The sequence below is a fragment of the Salmo salar genome, chromosome ssa19 (genome assembly GCF_905237065.1).
Source record: "Salmo salar chromosome ssa19, Ssal_v3.1, whole genome shotgun sequence".
NCBI lineage: Eukaryota > Metazoa > Chordata > Actinopteri > Salmoniformes > Salmonidae > Salmo > Salmo salar.
This window is the reverse complement of record NC_059460.1, coordinates 19962132-19971338: the sequence shown is the minus strand read 5'-3', so window position 1 is coordinate 19971338 and position 9207 is coordinate 19962132. Positions and strand designations below refer to the sequence as shown.

The 9207-nt window shown below is 41.8% G+C and overlaps 1 protein-coding gene across 1 annotated transcript in view; it reads left to right on the top strand.

Annotated features, from left to right (window-relative positions):
- Positions 1 to 4753: 4753 nt before the first annotated feature.
- Positions 4754 to 9207, top strand: part of LOC106578561 (enhancer of polycomb homolog 1) — a 67285-nt gene continuing 62831 nt past the window's right edge. The window contains exon 1 of the mRNA XM_014157547.2: positions 4754 to 5053. The gene's annotated coding sequence lies outside the window, so the exon portion shown is untranslated. The remainder of the gene's footprint in view (positions 5054 to 9207) is intronic.

Genomic DNA, 9207 nt, shown 5'->3' with positions numbered 1-9207 from the left:
GTTTTTAATGGGTAGCCTCGGTCTCCTGCAGTTATGAACACAACATTCAGATATTGTTTCCCAGTAGAGGTCTAACATGGCAAATAAAACCTTGCAAATAAAACATGTCACTTACCAATAAACCGTCCATCCTCAACAGCTCCTTCCTGGAGGTTAAGGCCTACTGAACTGCTCTGCACAATTAATTATTAATGTGTCCAACCTGGCCATTTGTCCACTAAATTCAACAAATCCAAATGTGAATCACAGATGACCTGCACATTGACAGAATGGAAACCTTTTCTGTTGACGAAGTTGAATTCGTTCGATGATGGTGCTTTTATTGCGATGTGGGTGCAGTCAATTGCTCCAATGACATTGGGAAATCCAGCTATGGTATGGAAATCCCATTTCACTCTGGCCTGTTGCACAGCAGTGTACGGAAACTGTATGTATTGTGGGGTCAGTGAAATAATACCATGAAGGACTGCAGGCAATATTCGGCTCATGGTTGGTTGTGAAATGCCAGACTGATCCGCAATCTCCCGTTGGAATGTTCCAGTGGCCAAAAATCCCAGGGTGGAGAGGACTTACATTTACATTTAAGTCATTTAGCAGACGCTCTTATCCAGAGCGACTTACAAATTGGTGCATTCACCTTATGATATCCAGTGGAACAACCACTTTACAATAGTGCATCTAAATCTTTTAGGGGGGGTTAGAAGGATTACTTTATCCTATCCTAGGTATTCCTTAAAGAGGTGGGGTTTCAGGTGTCTCCGGAAGGTGGTGATTGACTCCGCTGTCCTGGCGTCGTGTGGGAGCTTGTTCCACCATAGGGGTGCCAGAGCAGCGAACAGTTTTGACTGGGCTGAGCGGGAACTGTGCTTCCTCAGAGGTAGGGGGGCCAGCAGGCCAGAGGTGGATGAGCGCAGTGCCCTCGTTTGGGTGTAGGGACTGATCAGAGCCTGAAAGTACGGAGGTGCCGTTCCCCTCACGGCTCCGTAGGCAAGCACCATGGTCTTGTAGCGGATGCGAGCTTCAACTGGAAGCCAGTGGAGAGAGCGGAGGAGCGGGGTGACGTGAGAGAACTTGGGAAGGTTGAACACCAGACGGGCTGCGGCGTTCTGGATGAGTTGTAGGGGTTTAATGGCACAGGCAGGGAGCCCAGCCAACAGCGAGTTGCAGTAATCCAGACGGGAGATGACAAGTGCCTGGATTAGGACCTGCGCCGCTTCCTGTGTGAGGCAGGGTCATACTCTGCGAATGTTGTAGAGCATGAACCTACAGGATCGGGTCACCGCCTTGATGTTAGTGGAGAACGACAGGGTGTTGTCCAGGGTCACGCCAAGGTTCTTAGCACTCTGGGAGGAGGACACAATGGAGTTGTCAACCGTGATGGCAAGATCATGGAACGGGCAGTCCTTCCCCGGGAGAAAAAGCAGCTCCGTCTTGCCGAGGTTCAGCTTGAGGTGATGATCCGTCATCCACACTGATATGTCTGCCAGACATGCAGAGATGCGATTCGCCACCTGGTTATCAGAAGGGGGAAAGGAGAAGATGAATTGTGTGTCGTCTGCATAGCAATGATAGGAGAGACCATGTGAGGCATTGGTGCGATTCGTCTCCCTTTCTAATACTGGAGAGAGTTGGTTGCAGAGATACAATAAAATATGCCTTGGAAAACGAAATCTACTAATAAGCCAAGTGTCGGTCTCAGCAAAAAATCTGCACGCTCATTGAAAACACGCTCCCTGCGTAATGCAGCTTGTGCCAGATCCTCTAGCAATGCAAGATTTGCCATTTTGGAAAAGTCACAATGCCTCAGTGTAGGCGTTTTATATTATTTCACTGGTTTAACAAAATTGCCTCCAACCGTACATTCCACTCTTTTTAATTGACTTTATTATTCAATTAGGCTTAAATTGTTTCATGTTTATGAATTCGATAGCACCCTGAGAAAACTATTAGTAGCTTAAGAGTCTATAAAAGAAATACATGAATAAACTATTAATGTATTATCTTTTTTCGTCATAGTTTATGATTTGGTCCAGTATGTCAACCCTTTCTCCATTTGGTGGGTGGTATTTCATTAGCAGTTAGACTTTTCTACCACAAGGTGCTGGCGTACACATGGTCCGAGGTGTGCTTAAATTTACACAAATTCTCAAGTATAAGTACAAATTGATAAATCCCACACTTTGCTTAGAAATGTCCGCATGCATGGTTTACGTGTTCATACGCAACATTAATAAATGAGGGCCCAGGACAATAAAAACGACCCCAGGGACCTCTGGAAGACTTTCAAGGACCTAGGCAGTAGCAACAAGCCAAAAACAAAGTCAAACAGCATTGGACTGAACATCAATGCTACTGTAACCTTTGAAAGAGCACAGGTGAGTGATCATTTAATGACTTTTTCTCCACTATTGCCAGCAACCTTGTTGACAAACTCCCGGAATGCTCTGGCACCTTTGGAAACCAACATATACAAACCTATTATTCAGCTAAGGGCATCTCCGAAGGACAGTTTGCGGTTTCCCAGGTTTCAACTTCAGATGCTACAAAGATGCTTAAAGATCTAGACAAACAGAAAGCCACAGGACTGGATAACAATGACATCCCATCCTGAGTGATGCTGCTGATCATATTGGACCTTATGTAACACACATCATCAATCTTTCCATTCAACATGGAAAGGTACCACCAGAGTTGAAACATGCAAGAGATGTTCCTATATACAAGAAAGGAAGCAAAGTTGAACAAGGGAACTACAGACCAGTGTCAATCTTGAGTTTGTTGTTGAAGGTTTTAGAAAGAGCACTCCATGAACAGATCATAAAGTACATTGATGACCATAACATTTTATATGACCTTCAGTCCAGTTTTAGACAATCCTATTTTACTGATACTTGTTTAATATAAATGACAGATTTTATCAAGCAAGTAATTGACAAGGGCAACTTCTGTGGTATTGTCGTGCTTGACCTAATAAAAGCATTTGATACTGTGAACCATAATATTTTGTTGTACAAACTGAAAGCATTTGGTTTTGCACCGACTCCTTACTATGGGTGGTCATACTTAATTGATAGGGTCCAAAGGGTGGATGTGGGCTAGTATCGCCCAGGGGAGCATTTTGGAGCCTTTGCTTTCTTTGCTCTACATAAATGATATGGACTCTGCCTGTTCATGCCCTCTGTTCTGGATGATTCTGCCCTCTTGGTTTCACATAAGGAAAATTATATTGTTGAAAAGACCCTATGCAGCAAACTGACTAAAGTCAGTAAGTGGTTATCCAACAGCAAACTATCTCTGCATTTAGGAAAGACAGAATGTATCCCTTTTGGTTCTAAACACAAAGTGAGAAACTCTTCCAACTTCTTGGCCAAGTGTAATGGTGTAGAGGTGAAGGAAAAATGCTCTGCTACATACTTTGGATGTGAACTGGACCAACACATGACAGGTGAACTCATGGCTCTGAAGGTCATTGGGAAGGTTCACTCCAGGTAAAAGTTTCTAGCAAGGGTAGCCAAGTTCCTGGATACAGAGACTATGAGGACCCTGGCAATATCTCTGACACAGGCCACTATGACTATGCTTGTATCGCATGTTTCAGAGGCATAACAAAAAAACGTAAGTACAAATTTAAATGGCCCTAATCAAACTAATGAGAAATATGCTCATGCTCAGCCCTAGGACGGAACTGAACTGGCTTCCAGTTCATCTCTGGGTGGTGCAAATCAAACTGTTGATGTTTTTTAAAAAGTTATACATGACCTTGCCCCTAATTACCTGTCTGGTTATTTTAATTTCATTAGACTCTCATAGCCATCACACCAGAGCCAGTGTTGCTAAGATCAGACTCCTGCGCTATAGGAGCATGGCTGGAAAAAGCTATTTCCTTAACACTGGTTCAGAGGAATGGAATGGTGTACCAAACCATATAAAATCCATCCCTACACTAGGGAGTTTTAAGATAAAGCTTAAGAAATGGTTTATGGGCAAAATGCTTTAAAACTGCACAGGCTTAAATAAAGTATAATTGTTTCCAGAACGTTACTTGGTAATCTATTTTATTTGTTTTACGGTTTCCTCCCTATTGACGAGATGTATTTTGTTTTCATGTATTTACATGAGGACCACAATGAAGATACTTAATGTCATCCTCGATTATTTTAATGGCATAGTGCCATATCCACATGTGTAGTTGTATTGTTTTAAAATGGTCAAATAAATATCATCAAAACTCTCATCTGTGGCTGATGAGCATTAGCCCATCCAAAGGGAGGCAGAAGCAGCTGAAAGCAGGACAGATCTCCTCCCCCTGCTTTCCCTTGCATCACACTGCAACAATCTATTTCAGAAGGAATGTTGTCATTGTGTATGTCTGGTATATGATCAATGTGTCTACACTACCTCTCCAATAATACTCTTCCACACTAAATCCATATTATCGGGTCAGAAGATCCATGTACATAGTCTAGCCCCATTGAAGGGAATTTACATCAGATGAGCCATCAATGTTGAAAATATAAAAGTACTACAATTAATTTGGTAATTTCACCGTTTTACGATTGACTTTAATAAAATACATAAATCAAAAATAAAATAAATACAATTATTCTGATATCTGTCCCTTTCTACTAGTTTATTTTTTTGGTTTTTTACTCGGTCCTTCGAAGTAAACTAACCAGTGAGCTCATCGTCCCCTAGCTCTCTACAGGTGATTGGTGCCACTCGCTGTCCAATCACAAACAGTCTGTTTGCCAACGCAAAGTTATGGCTTGGTCAGCTGTAAGTAACCTTTTGGGTGAACTGATTTTTCGCTACAGCTAGCTAGTTATCCCTTCCGAGTAAGTTACCCGACGTTGACAGCAAACTACTGAAACAACACACATAAAATGTTGCTACAGTCTAAATATCGCATAGTGTTTGTGGATTGCGTGCAAGATAGCTGTACCAACCCAGCAAGAACTATGTATGCGTGGTTTGCAATGGATAATGTTCGCTAGCTAAGTATGCTATTGCTAGCTGGAATATTCGTCATGTCGACTAGTTATCATCCTCCCTGGTAAGTAAATGTTCTTGTTTTGTCTCTTAGATCCTGTAACTATTCTAGCTACATTGAGTAACACGTTTTAATAATTTACGTTTTTGAATGTAGTTAGCCAATACAATTAGACGTAGCCAAGACAATCGACGCCCATGCTGTTTTAAATCACAACCCTCGTTTTAAATACAACTGTTGGTGTAAAATAATCAAATGTCCTTCCCCATAATCTAGCCAGCTTCGTAAACTTCTCATTCTATGTACGTTAATGTTGTAGTTATAACGTTAAATATTTAACGTTAGCTACCTGCTAGCAACCGCTCTCGTTCTTGAGGAAAACTATTTGATGATAATTGCAATAACTAACGTTAACGCTACCCCAACACCATATTCGCTGAGGACAAGCATTGAAAAATATTTCGTAAAAGCAGATTTTATAGTGGGTGGAACTCTACTAGAAGTTGGCTGGCTACTGTGCTGTTTGCAGGTCAACAGCTATCTAACGTACTTTTTGATGACCGCTAATTTAGCTAGTTACAAATTAGCCAACCATTCGTAACCAAGTCAAGCGACCAAAGCGTAAATCTCACTAGCTAACTTTAGCTAGTTAATGTTGTAGCTACCAGTTTTGTGTCCGTCTCTAACTAACAAACGTTTGGTACATTTGATTCCCACTTGTCTGGAATCTGGTTGCGGCCAGCTCATTTCCTCAAATGGTCTTCTCTGTCTGCAGTTTTATTATCGACAGCAAAGTAACATTCGTTTAGTTTACATTTTCTTGGCCATCATTTGAGGGCGGGTTGTCGTCGACTATTTGGTGGCGCTGTTGCCAAATATTTTTTTAACAAGGTAGACAACAGGAGTGGGCAAACAAGCAAGGTGGGCAGAGCCAAGAGCGAGCTAGCAAGGTCCTCCTATTGGCGCGTTCTAGCATGTTTTTGCATATTTCCGTTCGAGAACGCCTACTCTGAAATGCGCATTTGCAGTAACTCGATTCGCCCTTGTGCTCTTAAACAACGCAATTTACTTAGGCAAAGGGTAAAGTCTACAAAACTTAGTCCATTCGGTTCATAACAAAGCTGTATTGAGATCAAATGTTTCGTGGATGAGAACATTTGCAGAATGTCGGCCAAAATCCATCTTGCCCAATCTTCTTCCATTGCCGCCCACTGGGCATCCTTTCATCACCATATTTGGTGTTGAGTGGAAACGCCAACAGGATGCGTCAGATTTATACAAAGTGAACAATCTGGGTCATTGTTCTATATGTGCTGTTGCTCTCATTGACTGGCTAGTGGCTACTCATGCACATGGCTTGGCTACATGAAATCTAGCTAGTAACTGTAGGGTCAATGCTATCCGGTCTCGCAAAGGGCACCTATTGGTAGAGAGGTACAAAAAAAAAGCTGACATCCCTTTGAACATGGTGGAGTTATTAATTACACTTTGGATGGTGTGTCAATACACCCAGTCACTACAAGATACAGGCTTCCTTCCTAACTCAGTTGCCGGAGAGGAGGGAAACCGCTCAGGGATTTCACCATGAGGCCAATGGTGATTAACCTGTTAGGGCTAGGGGGCAGTATTGACACGGCTGGATAAAAAACATACCCGATTTAATCTGGTTACCACTCCTACCCAGTAACTAGAATATGCATATACTTATTACATATGGATAGAAAACACCCTACATTTTCTAAAACTGTTTGAATGGTGTCTGTGAGTATAACAGAACTCAAATGGCAGGTCAAAACCTGAGAGATTCCTTTACAGGAAGTGGCCTGTCTGACCATTTCTTGAACTTCTTTTCCATCTCTATCATTTACTAAGGATCTCTGCTCTAACGTGACACTTCCCACGTCGTCCATAGGCGCTCAGAGCCCGGGAAAAAACAGAATGTCGTCATTCCAGCCCCAGGCTGAAACACATTATCGCCTTTCTCAAGTGGCCGATCAAGGGACACTGGGCTTATGCTCGTGACCCGACCGCCCCCGCCTTTGGGATTTTTTCCTCTGTTTGCCGAAAAGGAGATTCCCTGTCGGAATATTATCGCTTTTCTACGAGAAAAATGGCGTAAAAATTGATTTTAAACAGCGGTTGACATGCTTCGAAGTACAGTAATGGAATATTTAGAATTTTATTGTCACGAATTGCGCCATGCGCGCGACACTTCTTTACTATTTCGGATAGTGTCTGGAACGCACGAACAAAACGCCGCTATTCGGATATAACGATGGATTATTTTGGACCAAACCAACATTTGTTATTGAAGTAGCAGTCCTGGGTTTGCATTCTGACGAAGACAACAAAAGGTAATCAAACTTTTATAATAGTAAATATGATTATGGTGAGTGCTAAACTTGCCGGGTGTCTAAATAGCGAGCCCTGTGATGCCTGGGCTATGTACTTAGAATATTGCAAAATGTGCTTTCACCAAAAAGCTATTTTAAAATCGGACATATCGAGTGCATAGAGGAGGTCTGTATCTATAATTCTTAAAATAATTGTTATGCTTTTTGTGAACGTTTATCGTGAGTAATTTAGTAAAATGTTAGCGAATTCCCCGGAAGTTTGGGGGTCTAGTTCTGAACGTCACATGCTAATGTAAAAAGCTGTTTTTTGATATAAATATGAACTTGATTGAACAAAACATGCATGTATTGTATAACATAATGTCCTAGGGTTGTCATCTGATGAAGATCATCAAAGGTGAGTGCTGCATTTAGCTGTCTTCTGGGTTTTGGTGACATTATATGCTGGCTTGAAAAATGGGTGTCTGATTATTTCTGGCTTGGTACTCTGCTGACATAATCTAATGTTTTGCTTTCGTTGTAAAGCCTTTTTGAAATCGGACAGTGTGGTTAGATTAACGAGAGTCTTGTCTTTAAATAGCTGTAAAATAGTCATATGTTTGAGAAATTGAAGTAATAGGATTTTTACGGTTTTGAAAATCGTGCCACAGGCTGCCAGTGGCTGTTACGTAGGTGGCCACCTAGCCCATAGAGGTTAAAAAAAAATAATTAGAGTTTAGTGGGGATAGAAAACTGAGGATGAATAATTTTTTTGCAGAATAATGGCCAAATATTGTACAATCCAGGTGTGCAAAGCTCTTGGACTTTCCCAGAGACTCAGTTGTTCGCTGCCAAAGGTGATTCTAACATGTATTGACTCAGGGTTGTGGAAACTTATGTAAATGAATTCTGTATTTCATTTTAAATACATTTTCTAAAATGTCTAAAGATTTTCATATTGTCATTAAGGGTTATTGTGTGTCGCTGGGTGAGGGGGAAAGAAATGTAATCCATTTTGAATTCGGGCAGTAACAAGTATTTACATTTTAGTCATTTAGCAGACACTCTTATCCAGAGCGACTTACAGTAGTGAATGCATACATTTCATACATTTTATTTTTATTTTATTTTTTTGTACTGCTCCCCCCGTGGGAATCGAACCCACAACCCTGGCGTTGCACACACACACACACACCATGCTGGCGTTGCAAACACCATGCTCTACCAACTGAGCCACCGGGAACAAACCCATTCACCTTTTCCACATTTTGTTAGGTTATATCCTTATTCTAAAATGTATTAAATATTTTTTCCCCCTCAATCTACATATAATACCCCATTATGACAAAGCAAAAACAAGTTTTTAGAAATGTTAGCTAATTTATATATATTTTTCAATATCACATTTACATAGGTATTCAGACCCTTTACTCGGTACTTTGTTGAAGCACCTTTGGCAGCAATTACAGCCTCGAGTCTTCTTGGGTATGACACTACAAGCTTGGCACACCTGTATTTGGGGGGTTCTCCCATTCTTCTCTGCAGATCCTCTGAAGCTCTGTTATGTTGGATGGGGAGCGTTGCTGCACAGCTATTTTCAGGTGTCTCCAGAGATGTTCGGTCGGGTTCAAGTCTGGGCTTAGGCTGGCCCACTCAAGGACATTCAGAGACTTGTCCCGAAGCCACTCCTGCATTGTCTTGGATGTGTGCTTAGGGTCGTTGTCCTGTCGGAAGGTGAACCTTCAACCCAGTCTAGGTCCTGAGCGCTCTGGAGCAGGTTTTCATCAAGGATCTCTTTTTACTTTGCTCCGTTCATCTTTCCCTCGATCCTGACTAGTCTCGCAGTCCCTGCCACTGAAAAACATCCCCACAGCATGATGCTAC